Source organism: Stigmatopora nigra, chromosome 3 (assembly GCF_051989575.1).
Source record: "Stigmatopora nigra isolate UIUO_SnigA chromosome 3, RoL_Snig_1.1, whole genome shotgun sequence".
NCBI lineage: Eukaryota > Metazoa > Chordata > Actinopteri > Syngnathiformes > Syngnathidae > Stigmatopora > Stigmatopora nigra.
In genome coordinates this window covers 17,850,224-17,875,224 of record NC_135510.1, presented here as the reverse complement: position 1 = coordinate 17,875,224, position 25,001 = coordinate 17,850,224, and the positions used below count along the sequence as shown (strand labels likewise).

General features: G+C 35.1%; 1 long non-coding RNA gene across 1 annotated transcript in view; it reads left to right on the top strand.

Annotated features, from left to right (window-relative positions):
• The first annotated feature begins 9,162 nt into the window (after window positions 1–9,162).
• Window positions 9,163–25,001, top strand: part of LOC144194711 (uncharacterized) — a 45,161-nt gene continuing 29,322 nt past the window's right edge. Inside the window, exon 1 of the long non-coding RNA XR_013325954.1 lies at window positions 9,163–9,272. This is a non-coding gene — a long non-coding RNA (uncharacterized LOC144194711). The remainder of the gene's footprint in view (window positions 9,273–25,001) is intronic.

Here is a 25,001-nt window from a genome sequence, read left to right as displayed (position 1 = left end):
ATTTGTAAGAAAATTAAATGACTGAATTGAAGGTACGACTTATATGCGCATAAATTAGACTTGACATGCACGAAACTGCAAAGAAAGTTGACAAAGATGGCCGATATGGTCATTTATTTCAAAAAAAGAGGAAAGATAAACAGATAAAAAACATGATTTTGACCTCTATGATTGAAATTCAAGTACTACTTTTCTTAAGACTTTGCCTTCAAAGTAACACATTTGTACTCCCTATTAAACCCATGAATATGGAGGTGAAAATTGTGAATCAATGCTTTTAAGGCAATTATGTGGCCACAGTAAATTAGTTCCTGTATTTTCTCGCATATAAGCCGTATTTGTAAGAAAAAAAATGATGACTAAATCGAGGGTGCGGCTTATATGCGCATAAATTAGACTTGACATGCACAAAATTGCAAGGAATGTTGACAAAGACGGCCAATACAGTCATTTATTTCAAAAATAGAGAAAAGATAAACAGATAAAACACTAAACTAAATGTATTTTGACGTCTATGATTGAAATTCAAGTACTACTTTTCAAAGTAACACATTTGTACTCCCTATTAAACCATTAATATGGAGGTGAAAATTGTGAATCAATGCTTTTAAGGCAATTACGTGACCACAGTAAATTAGTTCCTGTATTTTCTCGCATATAAGCCGTATTTGTAAGAAAAAAATGATGACTGAATCGAGGGTGCGGCTTATATGCGCATAAATTAGACTTGACATGCTCAAAACTGCAAAGTAAGAAAGACCAAATCCCCTAATGCAAGACAATATAGTCATTTATTTCAAAATAGAGAAAATATAAACAGATAAAACAGTAAACAAAATTTATTTTGACATCTATGATTGAAAATCAAGAAAAAAATTACCATATCTTGCATAAAACGTGGAAAAAAAGACCCATTTATGCCTTCCATTAGTCCTTCAAGGCATCACCATCTTACTTAAGGATGACAAACTTGACCGCTACAACACATTTCACTGTAGTACTACTTTTCTTAAGTCTTTCGCTTCAAAGTAACACATTTGTACCCCTATTAAAACCATGAATATGAGGGAGAAAATCGTGAATCAACAGTTTTAAGGCAATTTTAAGGATAATTATTATACGTGGGTGCGGTCTATATGCCATAAAATACGGTGCATAATATTCACAGTTGTGCTTTCACAAAAAGTACAGTTAACTAAATACACCATGTTCAAAACAAACCATTACATTACCATTCAATGGAAATGATTACTTAAAGCAGCATCATTGAACTCGAAGCTTCTTTTCTAATGAAATTTATCGTTTAGGACAAAAAAAATCTAATCTTTTCTACAACTATCCTACCGTCAGCTTTTCCAATTGACCAATGAACATCTTTGGCGCAACCAAAGAAATAAACTGTTGGGTTAATGGCCTCCGCAAGACTCCCCTTATTGTGTATTCACGTCTTTCCGGTTCGAATATGGCAACAACAAAGCACCGTCAGCGCATCCCAAGCTCTAAAATGATCTTAATTAGTGTTGGCTGTTAATTGTTGTCCAGATTTTAGGGACGTTTTCCCGGTTAATGGAGCTTGACAACGCCTGAGTCGGAGCTTTTTCTTGTTTCGGTCAACAGATGGAGTGAAAGCCATTTTTTCCACCCCCTTTACTGAATGTGCTGACAATGTTTATATGTGTATATTGACGGAACATTGATTTTTCTCCTGGACGAAACATCACTGGAAATCAGTCCAGTTACAATCGAGACCGGATGTTTGGTTGCCGGTCAAATGTACTTAGATATGAAACAGTACATAGAAATGAAACAGTACTTAGATATGAAACAGTACTTAGATATGAAACAGTGCTTAGATATCAAACAGTACTTGGATATTAAACAGTACTAAGATATTAAACTATCTCTCTTAGATATCAAACAGTACTTGGATATTAAACAGTACTTGGATATTAAACAGTACTTGGATATTAAACAGTACTTGGATATTAAACAGTACTTAAATATTAAACAGTACTCAGATATTAAACAGAACTTTGATATTAAACAGTACTTTGATATCAAACAGTGCTTAGATATTAAACAGTACTTATATATTAAACAGTACTTATATATTAAACTATCTTTCTTAGATATTAAAACAATACTTGGATATTAAACTCTCTTTCTTAGATATTAAACAGTACTTAGATATTAAACAGTACTTAAATATTAAACAGTACTTGGATATTAAACTCTCTCTTAGATATTAAACAGTACTTTGATATTTAACAGTACTCGGACATTAAACAGTACTTTGATATTAAACAGTACTTTGATATTAAACAGTACTTACATATTAAACAGTACTTACATATTAAACAGTACTTATATATTAAACTCTCTGTCTTAGATATTAAACAATACTTGCATATTAAACAGTTTTTATATATTAAACTCTCTGTCTTAGATATTAAACAGTACTTGGATATTTAACAGTACTCCAATATTAAACAGTACTTCAATATTCAACAGTACTTATACATTAAACTGTCTCTCTAAGATATTAAACTCTCTCTTTCTTAGATATTAAACTCTCTCTCTCTTAGCTATTAAACTCTCTCATGAATATAATTTTGAAAGCTGGTTTCAACAGTAAACTTTGTCTTGTCAAACGTCCGGCGACCAAAAGGGACCAAAAGATCGGCGACCAAACATCCGAGCACCAGTTAAAATACCTGTTAAAATGTCGACATTTAAAATCATCCAAACAACAAAATAGATCCGTCTTCTGGCGGCCATGGCCTTAATCCACTTTAAGTGATTCCCGTCAGCGCCATGACGTTACCGTTATCCGGTGACCATATGTGTCTTCCCCGCGGGGCAATTTAGTCAAAACGAGGTGCTTCCAAGCATTCCTTAAATGACATTTAGCTTCCGTTGTCCTTCTCTATTATGAGTTTCCCTCAGTGAAAGCCCGACTCGAGTCTTTGATTAGATTGCTGTTTGGCTTATGCGCTAGCATTACTTACCTTAATGAGTCGCCGCTAATTGTAATGAATTACCCTGGGGTTGATACATTAGCTCGGCGACATAGAAACACTCTGTCGTATGCTGTGACCACCCACCAGATTCATCAAAAAAAAATACAATTAGACATAAATACATTTAAGATTGTGTACGTAGCGTAATTAGCGGTAATCGTGGCCGGGAAAAATATTGAGCTGGGTTCTCAATAAGGGTAAAGAAATTGATATATAATGCATTATTGGTCTTTATTATATTTTGCATCGAGCAGTGATATTGAATTGAATGATTTTTATTGACATTATTCATGCATAATGATATTTAAAGCTTCAAGTGCACAGATGGCAACAAAAAACTGAAAAATAAATACACTATAAATAGTCGATAAATGATAAATAAATAGCCAACACAACAAAAAAAAATGACAAATAATCAATAAATACATAATAAATGATTGATAAATTTTCAAAACAACAACAAAATAATAGATAAATAATCAATACATACATAATAAATTGTAAATAAATAGTCAACACAACAACAAATACATATATAATTAATAATTTGATATTAACTGATATATAAATCGTCAGCACAACAACAAACATTGATAATTAATACATAAATAAATATTAAATGATAAATAAATAATCAATACATCAAGAAACAAATAGATACATATCTAATCAATAAATAATAAATCATAAATGCATAATCAACAGCAAACAAATAGATGACTAATCAATAAATAAATAATAGATCATAAATAAATAGTCAACACAACAACAAACAAATAGATAAATGATCAATACATTATATATAATAAGAAAAAATCAATGAATAATAATAAGTGAATAAGTAGTAGTCAACATAATATATACATAATAGTGAATATAGATAAGTAGTCAACATTAATAAGTGGTCACATAATTAAGTAGGTTTTGGATAGTTATTTTAGCACTGTTTAATAATCTGGCATTGGATACAAATATGTCTCATTCTTATAGATAATGTCAATTTTTATATCCTTGTTTATGATAGCGAACATATCGGCAATTTATTGTCAATGAAAAATCGAGAAGTCAATTTATTTCAAGTAATAAGTACTGTTTAATATTGGAGTACTGCTAAATATTCAAGTACTGTTTAATATCTAAGACAGAGAGTTTAATATACAACTACCGTTTAATATGTAAGTACTGTTTAATATCTAAGACAGAGAGTTTAATATATAAGTACCGTTTAATATGTAGGTACTGTTTAATATGTGATTACTGTTTAATATCAAAGTACTGTTTAATATCTGAGTACTGTTAAATATCCAAGTACTGTTTAATATCTAAGAGAGAGTTTAATATCTAAGTACTGTTTAACATCTAAGTACTGTTTAATATCTGAGTACTGTTTTAATATCTAAGAAAGAGAGTTTATTATATTAGTACTGTTTAATATCTAAGCACTGCTTAATATGCAAGTACTTTTTAATATCTAAATACTGTTTAATATCCAAGTACTGTTTAATATCCAAGTACTGTTTAATATCCAAGTACTGTTTAATATCTAAGTAATGTTTGATATCTAAGAGAGATAGTTTAATATCTAAAATAAAGTTTGTATCACACTATAAGTCACTATTTTGATAATTAAAGAAGGCCTAGCGTCTACATGACATTTTAGGTCATGACCTTAAATCAGCAAATTTAGCCAACCCAACTAATAGAAAATGGAATGCCATCAATGGCAGCCAATGAGCAGGCTGAGACCATTTTTTTCTGTCTTTTCTATGTAAGTCAACTGGGATCCATCAATCTGGTTGCAGCCGCTTGTTGAGTTCCGATTCATCAGAAAATTGCTCATCCGTCACCGAGCCCACGACGAGAGATTCGTCATGCACATTTACGTCGGGCTAAAAAAAAAAAAAAACACCCGCATCACAGCTTTGTTAATTATGCCCACATTGTCCTCTGAGAGAACACCAGTCATCACAGACTGCACTAGCGTTTCTTCTCATTTTTCTTAAAATGGAATCAAACCCAAGAAAGTTCATGTCTGTTAGTCGATTACGCAACATAACTTTGCCTATTAATCAAAAATTAATCCTTTCACAAAAATATTTTAAAATAAAAATCAAGCTGAATATACATGTTCGTTCATAGTGTGAACCAATTTATCCTCATAAGAGTGGCATGGGGGTGCTGGAGCCTATCCCAGAGGACATTCACTGTGTTTATGAATGTTTTTGGAATTTGGGAGGAAACTGGAGTACCCAGAGAAAGTCCACACAGGCCCAAATACTGTATTTTTACGACTATAAGGCACACTGGATTATAAGGTGCACCCTCAATGAATGACACTTCATTTTATTCATATATAAGGCGCACTGGATTATAAGGCACACCCTCAATGAATGACACATTGAATTTTTCCATATATAAGGCGCACTGGATTATAAGGCACACCCTCAATGAATGACACTCCACAGTCACCTCTGGAGCCAGCCATTGTTGATGTTTTGGATTTTTTTGTACAAAATCTTGCAGTGGGGGAGGAGCTATATGAATTGCATTTTCCATATATAAGGTGCACTGTATTATAAGGCGCACTGTATATTTTGCTGAAAATGTAAGACTTTTAAGTGCGCCTTATAGTCGTGAAAATACGGTAATTGCTATTGACTTCCAGGTATGACACACTCACTCACTACACAGTCACCTCTAGAGCCAGCCATTATTGATGTTTTGGATTGTTTTGTATAAAATCTTGCAGTGGGGGAGGAGCTATATGAATGGCATTTTCCATTTATAAGGTGCACTGTATTATAAGGCGCACCGTCTATTGTGGAGAAAATTTAAGACTTAAGTGTGCCTTATAGTGGTGAAAATACGGTAATTGCGATTGACTTCCAGGTATGAAGCACTCGCTACACTACACAGTCACCTCTAGAGCCAGCCATTTTTGATGTTTTGGATTTTTTTGTATAAAATCTTGCAGTGGGGGAGGAGCTATATGAAGCAGATTTTGTAAACTAAGATGGCATCTGCATATTTAACAGTATTTTTTCAGTTCAGGCGTTGGTTTTCTGTTTTTTCCATATATAAGGCGCACTGGATTATAAGGCGCCCTGTCTATTTTGTAGAAAATGTACGACTTTAAAGTCCGCCTTATAGTCGTGAAAATACGGTATATACATGTTGATATATTGATAACATTAGCTTTGACTTGAAAGTATGCCTCATTATGTTTTGTTTCAATTGGATCAAGTCATTTTTTTCTTCATAGAAACAAACTATTAGCATAATTTTACAGCTAGACTTGTAACACACAATATGTCTGCTGTTGTGTGTGTCCTATGTGGGTAAGAAAGTGTGTTTACTACTTAGTCGTCGAGTCATATGAGGTGTCGTCTTGGAATTAATTAAAAGTCAGCAGCGTGAATCGTCAGAACGCTCATTAACGTCGACACTGCCTGATGTGAATTTTGTTGACAAGTTATCAGTGTGACAGCATCACACTCAAGTACATCACACACTCGTACACACACCCACATACACCCACACACACTCTCATATACACACATGGTGTAGTCAAGCGAAACCAGATGAAACCATCCCTCATCCGGGTCCAAAATGTTACCCCCCAAAGACTCCTCCCCCTACCCCATCATCACTATCACCCTCGTGCTGCGAAACATTAAATTTCTCCTTCAATCTTCTCGCTGTAATCACGCCATATTAATATAATGTAATTGAGCGAGACAGAGCAGTGGGATGCACTGACACACTTATTGACATTAGTGTGCTGTGATACAGTTCCATGGCTTCTAATAAAAAAAATAAGAAGAGGCCGGGTCTAATTATGGTTTGATTAGCGGTCACAACTATTACTTGGACTACTTTTGGTAATTTTTTTTTATCTATAAGGTTTTTCGGGATAACTGACAGTTGAAGTAATCCCATTAAATTCATGGCAAGTGTCTGTGGTGCTTTATTTTTATATCTTAAATACTATTTTATTACATGTAAGCCATATTTGGGACTGAACAAATGATGACTTAATAAAGGGTAAGGCTTATATGCGCATAAATTAGAGTTGATATGCGGTCAACAGATAAAATGCTAAAGGAAATGTATTTTGAGGTTTATGAATGGAATGTAAGAACAAAAAAAAAATGATATCTTGCATAAAACGTGAAAAAACTCCTAACTACAACCAAATATTACAATATGAAGTGGGAAAACATACTTATAGAAGTCGCTTTTGATTATTAAGATAGCCAAACTACAAAAAATGTGACTTATAGTCCAGAAAACTGTGTTTTTTATTTTAATTTCCTTAACTTTATACACTAATAGAAATACTAATATATAAACAAAGGGCTGACCATTGCACTAATATTCAGCAAAATTACATATGTATAAAAATCTTTAATTAATTTATTAACTTTTTTAAATTAGTATTTATTTTATTTGTGTATTCATTTAATTTATTGTATTTGTATTTTTTGTATTCTGTTTTTTATTTGTATTGTTTTATTTATTTTATTTGTATTTTTTATTTATTTTATTTGATTTTTTATTTATTTTATTTGCATTTTCTATTTATTTTATTTGCATTTTTTATTAATTTTATTTGAATTTTTATTTATTTTATTTATATTTTTATGTATTATTTATTTTTAATCATTTTTTTAATTTTATTTTCAAGCTATATTCCCCACAAAAATTCCAATTCCACCTTTATATAAAGTGCCGCTTTATTACCATAGCTAATGACCGAGATCAATAAAATCCCCAGATCCAAACCCTTAAAAGAGTAAGAAAAATCTTAATCTGAAAAGAAATAAATGAAAAAGAAGTTGCTTATGATGAATCGAGTCTGCAAAACAGTTTCAAAAGCAAGGCTTTACTATGTAATAATAGTTTCATCTCCCACATCTCACACAAGTTGTTTAAAAATGCTGTGAAAAGTGGCCTTTTGAGCCACGCTGGCCACACACGGCTCCACCGTATCAATCATACGATTGTGGCCACGGCAATCTCACCGCTTGAGAAAACGCTCCTCGGCTCACCTGATTGTCTGTTTTCTCGGGACGACATCTCGCCCAGTGATAAGACCTCAATTACCCGACAATGCGCCACCAACGTGTCAGGGGCAGCCGTCCTTTTACTGCTAGGAATGAGTCTCGGAATGTCATCTCTTGCTCGCGTAACTCCCCGACTTTGCTTCACTGGCTATGTTCTTTACTAGCGGGAACCAGTAAAAAATGTAGTACAATCTTTCTACTCACAATCAAACCACCATGCAGAATGGCAATTACCGTATTTTCACGACTATAAGGCGCACTTAAAAGTCTTACATTTTCTCCAAAATAGACAGTGTGCCTTATAATCCAGTGCGCCTTATATATGGAAAAAACAGAAAACCAAAGACGTAAAACCACCACTGTCAGATATTAAAAAAAACACCTGAACTGAAACAATACTGTTAAATATGCAGATGCCATCTTAGTTTACAACATCTTCCATCATATAGCTCCTCCCCCACTGCAAGATTTGATACAAAAATATCCAAAATGGCTGGCTCTAGAGGTGACTGTAGAGTAGTGAGTGCTTCATATCTGGAAGTCAATAGCAATTACTGTATTTTCACGACTATAAGGTGCACTTAAAAGTCTTAAATGTTCTCCAAAATAGACAGTGCGCCTTATAATCCAGTACGCCTTATATATGGAAAAAAACAAAACCAAAAAACAACCACCACTGTCAGATATTAAAAAAAAAAAAAAAAAACACCTGAACTGAAACAATACTGTTAAATCTGCAGATGCCATCTTAATTTACAACATCTTCCATCATATAGCTCCTCCCCCACTGCAAGATTTTATACATAAAAAATCCAAAACATCAGCAATGGCTGGCTCTAGAGGTGACTGTGTAGTGAGGGAGTGCTTCATACCTGGAAGTCAATAGCAATTACCGTATTTTCACCATTATAAGGCGCACTTAAAAGTCTTACATTTTCTCCAAAATAGACAGTGTGCCTTATAATACAGTGCGCCTTATATATGGAAAAAATGTCATTCATTGAGGGTGCGCCTTATAATGCGGTGCGCCTTATAGTCGTGAAACTATGGTAAACATTTTTTTCCCCATCTCTTTCAGATATATGTATAAATGGATTCCCTGGGAACCAATTTAGGCCAAACGCCATTTGGCCACAGTCACCTGGGATAATCTCCAGCACCCCTATGACCTTTGTGAAGATAAACGGTAAGGAAAATTTATTATTGGATGAATATATAACAATTTGGTGAACAAGTTAGACACAAATAGCAAAGACTGTGAGTGTCAAAGTGCCAGGTTAAAAACGATATAAAAAAATACAATCTACCAAGTTATTTTTCAAATTAAATTTTCTTTTAATGAGCCTTGGTGAATTTAAATGTGTTTTAAGAGAGATTAAAAGTAAGAGAAACTTTATACTTTATATATTTATGGCAAAGAGCCACATAATATACACAACCTGATCAAAAAACAAGATCCGTCACCCCTAATGTCTAAAATGTATTTTCTGTGTATTTTCTGCATTTTCAGAAGAAAAAAAGAATATTGAATATGTCTCTTAGTATTAATCTTAGTATTTATCTTAGTAAATGTTTAATAGTTTTATTTGTATGCTGGGAAGGTTATATTTATTAACATTTTTTTAATATAATTTGGATTTTTACTAAGTAATTTCACATTTATAATTTGGATTTTTATTAAGTAATTTCACATTTATACGCAAGTTAATTTTTTTTCTTTTTTTTTACCTCACCCTCTTGCTACTGTGACAATGGAATTTTCCGAATATGGAATGAATAAAGTTCTCTAATCTAATCTAAGGTACTGTGACAATGGAATCTAATCTAATATAGAATATACTCTGTAGTAAATTTAAATTAACAAATCATATTTTTTCAATTTCGTACGGCCAGTGAGGCTTTTTAATCCACCACCAATCACTCGTTGTACTTTTACACGTTGTTTTTTTTTTACAAAGTAGATAAAGAATCTTAACTAAGAACCGAAAGTATTTCATAAATCAGTGTCAAAATTTGACCATCATTTTATCTATCTGTCTTCAAGTTCTACAAATTCGACCTCATTTATTGCCGTTTTAGACTTCATTTTCCTTTCCAGCTGTTGCTTTTTTCCCCTCTCCAAGTTGTTGACTATTTCAAAGTACACAAGTTCAAGCATTCCTTAAAGCAAGCACATTTAGAAGCTCATAATGATGAATAAGCTCACCTGTGATACGCCAGTACAGCCCGCAGTAGCAATTAATACCGCCTCCCCAAAGAAACGGTAGTAAATCTGAAAAAAATATACTTTTCATTCCGCCCTCGTCGCTCTGCGTACTCAGTAAGTGTGTATTTTTGTGTGTATTTGTGTGTCGGCCCAAGCCGGAACTTCACAGATGTGCTCCACGGGGTTGTTCATTGTTACGCTGTAGTCAGCAATTTTCTCAGCACTGAGCATATGTGGGAGCTCGGCCTGGAACGCATCCACGAGGTTGAATCCAGGAAGCATTGCTGACCCCAGACAAAATTGTGTCTGTATTTGTATGTGTGGATGGGTGGGTGTGTATGTTAACGTGTTTGTGGGTGTGTGGGTGGGTGGGTGTGTATGTTTACGTATTTTGTGTATGTGTGGGTGGGTGGGTGTGTATGTTTACGTGTGTAGGCGGATAAAAGTTTTATGATTTGCCGCCTATTGACAAAATGGTTGGTGTTGCCGTCGTATGATAGTTCACATATCATAAGATTCTATGATGTCCAGCTGTTATGCTTTATGAGGAACTTTAAATGAAATGTGTGGTTGGGTTAAAAAGGTCAACAGGTTGAATGGGGGTGGGTAGTAAAAAGGGGGGAATTGTGGGGGGATTGTAGAATGTTGGTAAAATAATTATTAAATGGGATGAGGGGCAGGGTAGTTTGTGTTTTTGTGTACTGAAAATGTGTAGGGAAAGATTATTGAGGTACTCTTATTCTACATTTATGTCTTTGGACTTAAAATCTAAATGTTAGATTAAATATGTTTTCCTTTTCATTGTTACTTTCATACCATACACAACATTTATCTCCATTCATTACTATTTTATTGAGAAAAGATGGATTTTACATTTTCCGATTTTTCACTTGTTTTTAAAATTATTTCTTTATTACTATACTTATATATTATTGGGGTTTTATCAGAGAAATAAGTATTTTATCTAAAATCAAATGAATTTAAATGTTATTTCCATTAATTTGCTCATATTTTTCCCAAAAAAATGTCTCCAGTCTAATTTTAATTGCTGTTTTTCCTTCCAAAAATAGACCTTTAATTAAATATTTTACAAATACAGTCATACCTCTGCTTACGAATGCCTCTAGGTGCGTAAGTTTCAGCTTACACATTTTTTACATGCACATCAGTTACGAAAAATATCCAATTTACGAAATACCCCAAAAAGTAAATGTATTTCCTTATCCATGATTCCATTTTGAATTATTTTTTTTGACACTTTGGCCAATTTTAAAGGCTCTAGTTGGTAGTTATGTGAGGACCGTGGAATGGATTAGATAATTTACATATAAAGTACACCTCTACTTAGGAAATGTTCAAGTTGGTAGTTTGTGAGGACCATGGAATGAATTAGATAATTTACATAGAAAGTACACCTCTACTTACAAAATTTCCAAGTTGGTCGTTGTGTGAGGACCATGGAACGAATTAGACAATGTACAGATAAAGCACACCTCTACTTACAAAATTTTCAAGTTGGTATTTGTGTGAGGACTGTGGAACAAATTAGAGAATTTACATATAAAGTACACCTCCTTACAAAATGTTCAAGTTGGTATTTTTGTGAGGACCATGGAATGAATTACATACTTTACATCTAAAGTACACCTCTACTTACGAAATGTTCAAGTTGGTAGTGTGAGGACCGTCGAATGAATTAGAAAATGTACATATAAAGTATACCTACTTACAAAATGTTCAAGTTGGTAGTTTTTTGAGGACCATGGAACAAATTAGATAATTTACATATAAAGTACACCTCTACTTACAAAATTTCCAAGTTGGTAGTTGTGTGAGGACCAGGGAACGATTTAGAGAATTTACTTATATAGTACACCTCTACTTACGCAATTTTCAAGTTACGAAAAATGTCTTGAAGCTAAATTCATAAGTAGAGGTACAACTCTACTCTTTATATTTCCACGATACTACTCTTCTCTGCTGTTGTTACATAAGAACTGCAATACACGGTGGGCCCACTGCTGGCAGTAAAAATATCCTGCTGACCTTTAAAGGCAGGCGAGTCTGTCATATCATTTAACCTCAAGACAGAAGCGCAAGTGCGAGCGGCGTCGCGGCCCGGCCCGCCGTGGCGCGGTCCTCATTACCGGCCGCTCTGACAGAGCAAAACTCTCCTTAAAGCCAAAGCAGCCAGTGGCGACAGCGCCAGCTTGCCGTTACCAGCTTTAATCAATGTCGGTTGGTTGAAATCCAATGACTAAACTCTATGTGCTTAAAACCCTCTTGTACGACATAGTCACTCATGTGAAACTTTTCTTACTAGTAAGTGACTCCATACAAGTCCAATTGAATTGAATTCAATGGTTTGAATTGTCATTCTATGAGAATAATAGCATTTTAAGCTTTAACACAATGTGCATAAATAAGAACTACAAACAAAGAGGGAAATAAATAATACTAAATAATAACTCTTATTAAAGAATACATAAGTAGTCAATATAATTAGTTGTTAACAACATAAGAAACAGACACATGGATAAATTTTCAATAGATAATATATATAATAAATACATAAAATAAATATGATAAATAAATATGAAAAAAGATGATAAATATAATTTATACTAATAAATAATAAATAAGTGTGAAAAAATGTAATAAATATAATTAATCAATGAATAAAAAATAAATACATATAATTAATATTAATAAGTAAATATGAAAAAATATAATAAATATAATTAATCATAATAAATAATCAATAAATATACTTTATTATAATAGATAATCAATAAATTATCAAGAAGTGAGTCATAAATTGTAAAAAAGTAAATAGAAAATGGTCAAAAAATAAATAAAAATAGTCAAAGTAAATAAAAAATAGTAAAAAAATAAGTAATAAATAGTAAAAAAGTAACAAATAAATTAGTAATAGTCAACAAATAAATAATCTATGAATAAATAGTCACTTAATAAGTAGTCAACAAGAATAAGTAGCGACATTCACAAATAACAACAATAAACAAACTGATCATTCATTTTCTGAACCGCTTTACCCTCACAAGAGTGGGGGGGGTGCTGGAGCCTATCCCAGGTGACTTTTGGAGAATAATAGTCCAGCTAATGGCAGAAAGATAAATAATCAATGAATAATCCAGAAATAACGGGAAGGTAAAAAATGACATAACATGTATAAACATATCTAAATTGTTATTTTAAACTACTTATTACTACTTATCCTCACAAGGGTCGCGGGGGTGACGATGCGCACTAACAGATGACAAATGAACGAAACAATCAATTCAATTAATCATGTCAGTGTCTTTGGGACATTTATTTTATTTCTTACAACTTAAAAAAAATCAAGTCACCATCTAAGGTCAGAGTAGAGAGGTCGTATTGGATGTTTATATTGGATTAAGCCATGTCAGGTACTGATGAGCCCCGCCGGGTTTGTAAATCAACCCCCTCCCCACCCCATCGGGAAAACATCGTCCGTCAATGCAACTTCAGTTCGTCCTTGCGTTGTGCAAATTGATCGTCTTGCACAAACGTCGTCTTTTACCCAAACTATTCCCGAGCCTACATAAGATAGACAACACACCCGCGTACCAACACGCATTTACCCAACGTAAACACAAAATGTTAAAATGGCGGCATGGCCCTGGAGGCCACCAATTGCATATTTTGGACAAAACAATTAGCATCCTACAGACAGTCTGCCCTTTAACACAACACATCACCTTCATTATTCTCGACCTTCTGTATGTTGTGTGTGTTTTGATGTGTTAAATGCAAGCCCCCCTCATAGCACCCCCTCCCTAGGAGCGTGGCGAACATTTAATGTGGTGAAACAGGTGCAGCCGGACAGAAAGCATCGCACTTTGACCCCGAGCCGCCATCGGCTTTGTGGGGAGAGGCGCAAATTGGTCTTGCTAACTGAAGCTGAAAAGTGAACAATGTGTGTGTTTCTGTGTGTGTTTTGTGTTCACATGTCTAACACTTAGAAGATGTACTTTGATTATTTTTAGTAAAGATGGTGGTCAATATGAAGGTAGAGACTCAATTAATGGGTTAGAATTGAAGGTTTAGTCAAAGTTGGGTTATTGGGAGAGGTGTGTATGACGTTGCCTATAATTCTATTTGTATGAATGAAAATAATACAAATGGTGTTTTTAAACACAAGTTTACTGTAAAAATGGGTTTGCTTGTTTTGTTTGGTATATTTTTTGTCTAATCGAAAAACAAAAACAAGCTTCTTTTAAATAATAAAACATAGCAAAGAATGGGGACCAAACGTCTGGCAACCAAAAGACCGGCGACCAAACATCCGGGTGACCAAACGTCAAGCGACCAATCGTTCGGCGACCAAAAGACTGGACAACAAAACATCCGGTTGACCAAACGTCCGGGCGACCAAACGTCCGGGCGACCAAACGTCCCGGCGACCAAACGTCCGGGCGACCAAACGTCCCGGCGACCAAACGTCCCGGCGACCAAACGTCCCGGCGACCAAACGTCCCGGCGACCAAACGTCCCGGCGACCAAACGTCCCGGCGACCAAACGTCCCGGCGACCAAACGTCCCGGCGACCAAACGTCCCGGCGACCAAACGTCCCGGCGACCAAACGTCCCGGCGACCAAACGTCCCGGCGACCAAACGTCCCGGCGACCAAACGTCCCGGCGACCAAACGTCCCGGCGACCAAAAGACCTGCGACCAAAAGACCTGCGACCAAACGTCCGGTCATGAACAGGCTAAATAAGCGCCTGTTAATTTAACATTTACATTTTTTTGGATAATTATAACAAAAAAAATGGATTTTGGTAGTCAGAGAGTGTAAAAAAAATATAGTATTAGTGACAGGCCTGGGTAAAGTGCGACTTATAGTCCAGAAAATAATAAAAATCCAAATTCGAGCAAAATTTTTACAGATTTTCATACCACTTTTATTGTATGATGTTTACCTCACTTTACGACACTGATACACGAAAAATGAAAGTGTTACAGTTGGTAAAATTGTAAAAATAAAGTCTTGGAAATCAAATTTTCTCGCATGTGGGAGGTCTCTGGAATCTCTAAAATGAGATTTACAAGCAATGCAGCCAAGCAGTTTATCGCACACAATTTATCAGGGATATAAAAATGTACTTTAGGTAGATTTGCAGGCCCGTTTGGATCACAAGTTACTCACTTTATCGCCACCAATGCAGAACTACTTAGCGTGTATCAGTTGCCAAACCACCAAAGCGGAACCACCCAACCACATGAAATGTCATAGTCATTTGCCATATTTCTCTCTTAAAGTGAACAGGTGGGGGCGCCAGATAAATCTAGGGGTCCGACAAGGTACCCACATTTTTGTGTATTTAATTTCACACGTATTTGCACAAGAAAATTACATTTGACTTATCTTATACAGGTAAATATCAAGGGCTAACATGACCCCAAGAACTTGATTCTTCTCGCACTATTCATGAAAAGTATACCCACAAAAAAGCCGCTTATGAAGGTGATTTTATTATGTTTTTTTGCTTTTTTGGAGGGGCAAGGTTTTTTTTTTTTGATAGTGGGTATTCCCTTCAAGACAAGTTAAGTTCATAATGTTTTTATCGATGATGAATGTTGAATTGAATGTTTTTATTGTTATTATAGAAGTATAATGAGATTTAAACGTGGGTAGGTAAATTAGATAGCTTTGGTAGCAGAAATTTAAGTTGGGCAAGAAATGGTGCCTTGGAAATAGATTTTGTGTTCATATACTGTTTTTTCTCGCATATAAGCCGCATTTGTGACAAAAAAATGTAATGATTGAATCGAGGGTACAGCTTATATGCGCATAAATTCGACTTGACATTCACAAAACTTGATTTAACATGGGTCGGTAATATTTAGATTTTTTTTTAATAAATGGATTAAAAGAACTGAATTAAAAGCCCTGAATATTCAGTTTTTTTATAAAGCTAAAACAATGTTTATTTTTGCTTTTTTATGTATTTTTTTTTATTTTAAAAAATGATTTTTGAACTAAAAACACAGAAAAAACTGATTGAAATATTACATTATTTTTTGGATTTTTTTTGATGAATGGATTAAAAGAACTGGATTAAAATCCCTGAATATTCAGTTTTTTATAGATCTAAAACAATATTTAGTTTATCTTTATTTATATATATTTTTTATTTGAAAAAAATAGTTTTGAACTAAAAACACAGAAAAAATGATTAAAAAATTACAATTTTTAATTTAAAAGGGGGAAATAAGGACATTTAATATACATCTATAATCTTCATTTTAATTTAATCCTAAAACATAAAGTCGCCACTCATCATTTTCTTTCTCGCTTTTTTAATTTTTTTAAAAAAAATTTAAATATTTTTTAATTTTTTAATTTTTTAAAAAATATATATTTTTTTATTTTTTTTTTAAATTGTTTACCCCCTGTATACAGTACACCATGTAGAATACGGGTAGAGAGTGAAATTCATGTTATAACACAAAATAATGTAAAATATGTTGTTTCAATGTAATATTTGTATTTTTTTTTCCCCAAAAAATCCACGAAGCTCTAAGTCTGCGGTAGCTGAACCGTGAAGTAGTGAGGGAACACTGCAATTCATTAATATGCCGTCCCTTGTTAAACAAACCAAACTCAAAACCCAGATTTCTTCACTACATTAATGTCTATGACACAATTAACTGGCATATATGTAAAAAAAAAACATTTTAAGGTACATGCAGTTTTTTTTATCCAACCTATTCTTCGTCAAAAAGCTCCCTGCTGATTTTAGCAGTGGCGTGTCAATCCACATTTGTCACAACACGACGGCGTGACTTCATAATAAAAGAACGCAAGTCTTCTACTGATCTCCCAGAAAGTCTCGGAGGGATAATGTCTGACACCTGACTCTTGCGTAACCTAAGCTGTACATCAAGCAAGAATAGAAAACTCCACCTTAGGAACTGAAACAATTTGTCCTCAGTTCCCAAATGTCTTATGAGGGTTGGAGAAAAGGAATGATGTAACATGGTTGTAAACATATTCTTTGCTTCAAGTGGATTGCATATAATTCCCAAGATTAATGAAGGTAGTTCATTGGAGTTTTACACAAAATATGGCATGGTATTTTGTATATATTTCACAGTAGGACATGAAGTTTTTTTTAAAATCTGTAATGATGCATGGATACAAATATTTATTGCACCTTGGATTAGCGTGTAATATGTTCCCTATTTTGAAATTAATGGTATTGTCTTGCGTTATGGTGTTTCGTCTTTGTTAACTTGCAGTTTTGTGCATGTCAAGTCTAATTTGTGCGCATATAAGCCGTACCCTCGATTTAGTCATATTTTTATTTAGGGACAAATATGGTCTATATGCGAGAAAATATGGTAGGTTCGTTTCTGACCCACTTTCAGTTTTGTATTTTGATTTGTTGCATGTTAAAGTCAACAAGTTTTAACTACTGGTTAACATGGTGTTAGGTGGTCGTTGGTCTTTTGGTCGTTGGTCTTTTGGTCGCCGGTCTTTTGGTCGCCGGTCTTTTGGTCGCCGGTCTTTTGGTCGCCGGTCTTTAGGTCGCCGGTCTTTTGGTCGCCGGTCTTTTGGTCGCCGGTCTTTTGGTCGCCGGTCTTTAGGTCGCCGGTCTTTTGGTCGCCGGTCTTTTGGTCGCCGGTCTTTTGGTCGCCGGTCTTTTGGTCGCCGGTCTTTTGGTCGCCGGTCTTTTGGTCGCTAGTCTTTTGGTCGCCGGTCTTTTGGTTCCTTTTGGCCGCCAGTCTTTTGGTGGCCGGTCAAATGGTGACACAGTTTACTGTTGAAACCAGCTCTCAAAATTATATTCATGAGAGAGAGTTTAATATCTAAGTATTGTTTAATATCTAAGTACTGTTTCATATCTAAGTACTGGTTCTTATCTAAGTACTGGTTCATATCTAAGTAGTGTTTAATATCTAAGTACTGCTTAATGTATCAGTACTGTTTAATATCTAAGTACTGTTTAATATCTTAATACTGTTTAGTATCTAAGTACTGTTTAATATCTAATTACTGTTTAGTATCTAAGTACTGTTTAATATCTAAGTACTGTTGATACCAACTCTCAAAATTATATTCATGAGAGAGTTTAATATCTAAATATCTATTGTTTTCAACAGTACTTAGATATTAAACTCTCTCTCTCTCTTAGAATATTAACTCTCTCTCTTAGATATTAAACTCTCTCTCTTAGATATCAAACTCTCTTTCTGAGATATTAAACTCCCACTCATGAATATAATTTTGAGAGCTGGTTTCAACAGTAAATTCTTTGTCACCATTTGACCGGCGACCAAAAGACCGGCGACTAAAAGACCGGCGACCAAAAGACCGGCGACCAAAAGACCGGCGACCAAAAGACCGGCGACCAAAAGACCGGCGACCAAAAGACCGGCGACCAAAAGACCGGCGACCAAAAGACCGGCGACCAAAAGACCGGCGACCAAAAGACCGGCAACCAAAAGACCGCCGACCAAACATCCGAACACTGTTGTCATGGTATTGTTCAGGGTTGCTTTTAGACATGATACATCCTTTGACGATCCATCATTCTCAAAGAGAAGCATTTCAAATAGTGGACAACTCCAGGAATTTGATTGCGTAAGACAGATTGGTGTCTAAAGCTAGTAGAACCACCACGATAAATATTGCAGTAGTTGTGGGACGTGTGTCTCCGCTTCGGTTGTGAAGTTCATATCGTTCTCAGCGGGGTAGGCCAGGAGTTCCTGTGGCTTCTCCCGCTGTATGCCTCTGTTTTCCCTCCTCCCTGCTAACAGGGATTGCTTGGTGGAAAAGGGAAGGAAGCGCGTATATACGGCAACACAGGCATCCATTTTTAATGCCACTCTTTAAACATGCCGATTGCATTGTCGGAAATACGACTACAGAGTGCATTTATGCTATGTGCTATCATTGAAAGTGTGTTCTATTTACAGTGTTCCCTCGCTTATCGCGGTTAATGGGGACCGGGACCACCCGCAATAAGTGCAATTCCGCGAATTAGTGATTCCCCTTCAAAAATGCTTAATTTGAATTTAATTTAATTTTTTATTTTATTTTTTTTATTTTCTATTTATTTATTTATTTATGTATTTATTTTTAATTTTTTACCCCCCTGTATACAGTACAACATATAGAATACGGGTAGAGAGAGTGAAATACATGTTATAACAAAAAAAACTGTAAAATATGTTGTTTCAATGTAATATTTGTATTTTTTTCCCCAAAAAATCTGCGAAACTCTGAGTCTGCGGTAGCTGAAGCGCGAAGTAGCGAGGGAACACTGTACATAGATATCAACAGACTTGCCCTGGCTCACTGTTTATGAACACTATTCATTCATTTTCCGAACCATTTATCCTCACAAGGGTCGTACGAGATCGTAGAGTTGATCCCAGCTCATTTTGGACACCAGACGTGGGACATTCTGAAGGAGATGGACTACAATTTACGCTCACACTCATACCTAGGGACACTTTAGCATATAATTAGCTTAACTTGCTTGTTTATGGGATGTGAGAGGAAACCGAAACGCCCAGAGAAACCCCCGTAGATGTAAGAATAAATTTAGTTTAGCGTTTAATCTTTTCTCTACAGTGTTCCCTCGCTTATCGCGGTTAATGGGGACCGGGACCCCCCCGCAATAGCAGCATTTCCGCAAAGTAGGCGTGCCCCTTCAAAAATGCTTAAAGAAACGTATAACGCGTGCAAAAAAGCACCACCAAGCAAAAACATCATAGTAGTCTGGATGGGGGATGTTCTGCAGTTTTTTTGCACGTAAGAAACATCGTTATTGGGAGTTGTGAACATTGTTTTTTTGGGCGGTGAAGATACGCCTGTAAACAGCCATGACGTCATCAATGCCATTCCTCAACTCTCACCATGTTATTGACCATTTCTTTGGCTTTTTTTGGATTCAATTACTAATTCTTATTGAATATTTTGTTTGCACCTCTTGTAAAATGATTTAATTTATAATTTTTACTTAATATCTTTAAATGTTTTATTTTTTTTTTCCTGAAAAAAAATCCGCGAAATTCTGATTCCGCGATAGCTGAAGCGCGAAGTAGCGAGGGAACACTGTATTTTGAAAAAAAATGACTGTATTGGCCGCAATGTCTTGCATTATGGCATTTCGTCTTTGTCACCTTGTAGTTCTGTGGATGTCAAGTCTAATTTATGCGCATATAAGCCGTACCCTCGATTCAGTCATTTTTTTTATTGACAAATGCGCCATATATGCGAGAAAATTCATTTTTAGTTGATTTTTCAAGATTTGCATTGAGCCTGAAGGCATTTGTCCTAAATAATTGCACAATCAAATTGATTTCAGTTTATAGTTTGTAGTACTCTTGGAGTTTTCTTTTTACTTTGAGAGAGAAAATTCTGTATTTTCTTTGCCTCATTAATAATTGGCCTCCAGGCTCTCGGTTATTTGAAGTGCTGGTTCACAATACTAGCTAGAAAAATACTACACATCAGCCAAGATTATATATAGATAATTGGTTTAAATATGGTGGATAATTTGTAGATATTGTGTTAATTTCTAAAATTGCAGTTTGGTGATTATCATGATTTACCCTAAAAAAAAATCTTGAACCGTTTCATATGTTGGATTGAAGTTTGCTAGCTTCTTACAGGCGGAATATAAAATACAGTTTGGACTTTAGCCCACGTACTGTAGCCCAGTTTGACCTTTCGTTCTACTCCTTTAGATCAATAACAGCTTGTATATGTTATAAACTTTCACATGCTACCAATATCGACATGCCAGAGCTTGGGAATGGATTATTTTGAATTTTTTAAAGATTTGTTGGTAATCAAGTCAGCCATGAGAAAGAGTTAATGGTTTTAGCGAATGGTTATTCTTAACTAACTCAACTATTTCAGACAAATTAATTTTTTTGCATTTTGAAAGCACAAGAGGGCACGTAAATACAAGAGTATCTGTCTAACTGAAAATCTTTCCTTACCCAAATTGTTATGATTTAATTATTTATAGAAGATTAATCTGATTTACTGAAGTTAAGTGAAGGGAAAAAACTGGTAAGGCAAGTTTTCGGAGTAGGTTTGTTCATTTTTGGATTCAAGAACTGATTCGTATTAACTGCTAATGAAAATTATCATGTACAGTGGTACCTCGAGATACAAGCTTAATTTGTTCCGGGACTTAGCTCGTATGTTGATTTATTTGTAACTCAAATGAATGTTTCCCATAGAAATGAACTAAAACCAATGATTTTGTTCCAAACCTCTGAAAAAACACCCAAAACAAGATTTTGGATTGGAAAAACATTTGTATTTGTTCTAATGTTGCCATCTATCAACAAAGTAACAAATAACTAGTTATTTAATTGTATTACAGTGTTTAATAATATTTAAATTAGACCAATTTTATTTTTTGCATGGCAACGCGCTCGTAACATAACACAAAATATTTTAAATGAACTTGGATTACGATGCAGACACTCAAAAATAAGTTAAATCTAACCTTACACTAAACTTAATTCTAATTTTATTTGACATTTTGATACCTTTCTTCTCCTGTGTTTGCTCTTTAAGCCCCGCCTCCACCCTGACTTTCAAATCCAACCTATCGAGGGTTGTTTGCTTTTGTCTTCCCTTCAAAATATCCTGAAAATGATGCACACAAATATCCTCACAATAGGATAACGCACAACCACTTGCCAACAAGAAGTATTATATACTCCTCTCATATTAGCGAACAAGCTCCGCCATTCGCTCTAACTAACAAGGAAAAAAACACTTAAAAAATGCAATTCTCCGCCCAGTGCTCATAGAGACATTACACAAGTGAGTTGAGTCCAGAAAAAACAGTGGCCATGATGTTCTTATGTAGTTATGTTCTATATACTCATATATCAAAATTTGTCTCATATCTCAAGTTAAATATTTCCCCAAAATTGTACTCGTATCTCAAATTGCTCATATGCCGACCCACTCATATATCCAGGTACCACTGTAGTTAATGTCTTTACTATTGATATTCAAAGCCAACCATGTTTCCATATGACACCCCATTTTCTCCCCAACTCTCTATTAACTGTCCGTCCAGCATATTCTGCAAAACCGTTCTTATTCTAATGCTCTCTTCGTCAGCTCCAGTCAATTATGGGATATGCATTATCCTTTGAGCATTTGTGTCTTGTTTGACCTCTAAATCTGCAAATAGCTCCAGACAGCACAAACAAGCGCATATGTCTTTGTTTGAAACAAAGCGATGCACCGTATTGATTATTTGCCTTTGCCAAACAGCAGCTTCAATATGCCTTATCCATATTTATCACAGAAACAAGTACCGACACGCGTTTGTGTATTTTTTTCTTTCTTTTCCTGGTGGGCACATGGTTTTCATGATTGTTATGCATAGAGTGACACGACCTGCAGGCGTAGCTTCAGATTCTTATCGCCATGGCCGCTCTCATCTGATGGCGAAGCGGCGTTTTGGACAAAAGGCGCCCCCCTCCTAGACGTCGTTCGTATCTGCTCTTTAACAATTCCATCAACGGAGGATAAGCCGGCCAAGCAATAAAAAAAATGGCGTGGCAATACTTGGAGGGATCTACTAGCGGGGATGACAGATCGCTTAGAAGATGGATGAAACATCCAAAAAATGTGCTTGGAAAAACACATTGCATGAAATAGGAGATAAAACAGGGTGGTAAATGTCAACGGGAAATCTGTAAGGGCTGTTGAAGGTGGAGTAAAAGATCAAGGAAGGGAGGTATAATCCCCTTTTGCATTGCTGTAACTATTAAATGAAGAGTTTTGGGTTAGTGTTGCTGTTTTCTATTAGTTAACTGTTTTTATAGGTTTTAATTGCATTAAAAGGAGAAAGGCTATAGACTAAAAAGATGAACTAATGAACTAACATTCTACTTGTACGTGACCGGACGTTTGGTGGAAGGTCTTTTGGTGGCCGGTCTTTTGGTGGCCGGTCTTTTGGTGGCCGGTCTTTTGGTGGCCGGTCTTTTGGTGGCCGGTCTTTTGGTGGCCGGTCTTTTGGGGGCCGGTCTTTTGGTGGCCGGTCTTTTGGTGGCCGGTCTTTTGGTGGCCGGTCTTTTGGTGGCCGGTCTTTTGGTGGCCGGTCTTTTGGTCGGCGCTCTTTTGGTCGCCGCTCTTTTGGCCGCCGGTATTTTGGTCACTGGTCAAATGTACTTGGATATTAAACAGTACTTAGATATTAAACAATACTTAGATATTAAATATTACTTAGATGTTAAACAGTACTTAGTTATTAAACAGTACTTAGATATTAAACAATACTTAGATATTAAATATTACTTAGATGTTAAACAGTACTTAGATATTAAACAGTAGTTAGATTTTAAACAGTACTTACATATTAAACAGTACTTAGATGTTAAACAGTACTTAGATGTTAAACAGTACTTAGATACTAAACAGTACTTAAATATTAAACAGTACTTACATATTAAACAGTAAATAGATTTTAAACATTACTTATATTTTAAACAGTACTTAGATATTATACATTACTTAGGTATTAAACAGTACTTAGGTATTAAACAGTACTTAGATATCAAACAGTACTTAGATATTAAACAGTACTTAGATATCAAACAGTACTTAGATATTAAACTTTCTCTCTTAGATATTAAACTCTCTCTCTCAAATATTAAAGTCTCTCTCTCAAGAATATAATTTTGAGAGCTGGTTTCAACAGTAAACTCTCTGTCACCATTTGACCGGCGACCAAAAGACCGGCAACCAAAAGACCGGCGACCAAAAGACTGGCGACCAAAAGACCGGCGACCAAACATCCGGCCACCAAACGTGCACTGATTGTTTTACCTTGGATAAAAACATTGGGGGTCAAAGTTAGTTGGTCAGAAGGTCTGGTGAGGATGGCGATTGGTAAAAAAAAAAAAAAAAAACTGTATGGTGAGAGTGAAAGAAAAATCCTTCCTTCGTGCGTAGAAAGCAGTTTTTATTCCCCTGGGGGATTGGCGTCCTTGGTTAGTAGTATGCAAAAGAGTCCCTCATTGTCTCGCTACCGCTTTGCAAATGTGCTGTGGGTCCTTGGAAACTTTGCGACTTCGGTTAAAAAAAGGAAAGTGGGGGCATCTGGTGGAATTTTCAAACTTTCCTATCACTCTGTTCATTTTGAATGACATTCAGTATTTGTGGCGAGGAAGCAGTAGCGGTAGGGGGGCGGCATTTCGGGCAACCTGTCAATCATAAGTCGGCGAGTGAGTGTGGAGCAAAGAGGAATTTGACAGCATGGAAAGTTGCATTGTTGGCTGATGGGAAATAACGTGACAAATTGTAGAAACAAATACAAGTTGTCGTGAGGAAGCCAGTGTCACATGTGACTGATGGGGTCCTTCCTTGTAAAAGATATCATTTTGATTTGATATGATATTGTCAGAGTTGAAGAGAGAGGATTTGATGCAAAATCTTGTGTATTTGTGTCCAAAGGAAATTGTGGATTGGATTTTTTATTCAATTGCAATTTTCAATGAATCTGATTTATATGGATTTATGTTGGGTTTGGTGTTACTTTAAGAGGATTTTGTTTATTCTTGATTTGGATGGATTTTTTTTTGTTTCTTTATATTTTATATTTTATACTTGAATGATGAGTGATGAGTATGTTAATACTTTAGTCTTTTTTTCTGTTTATGTTTCAT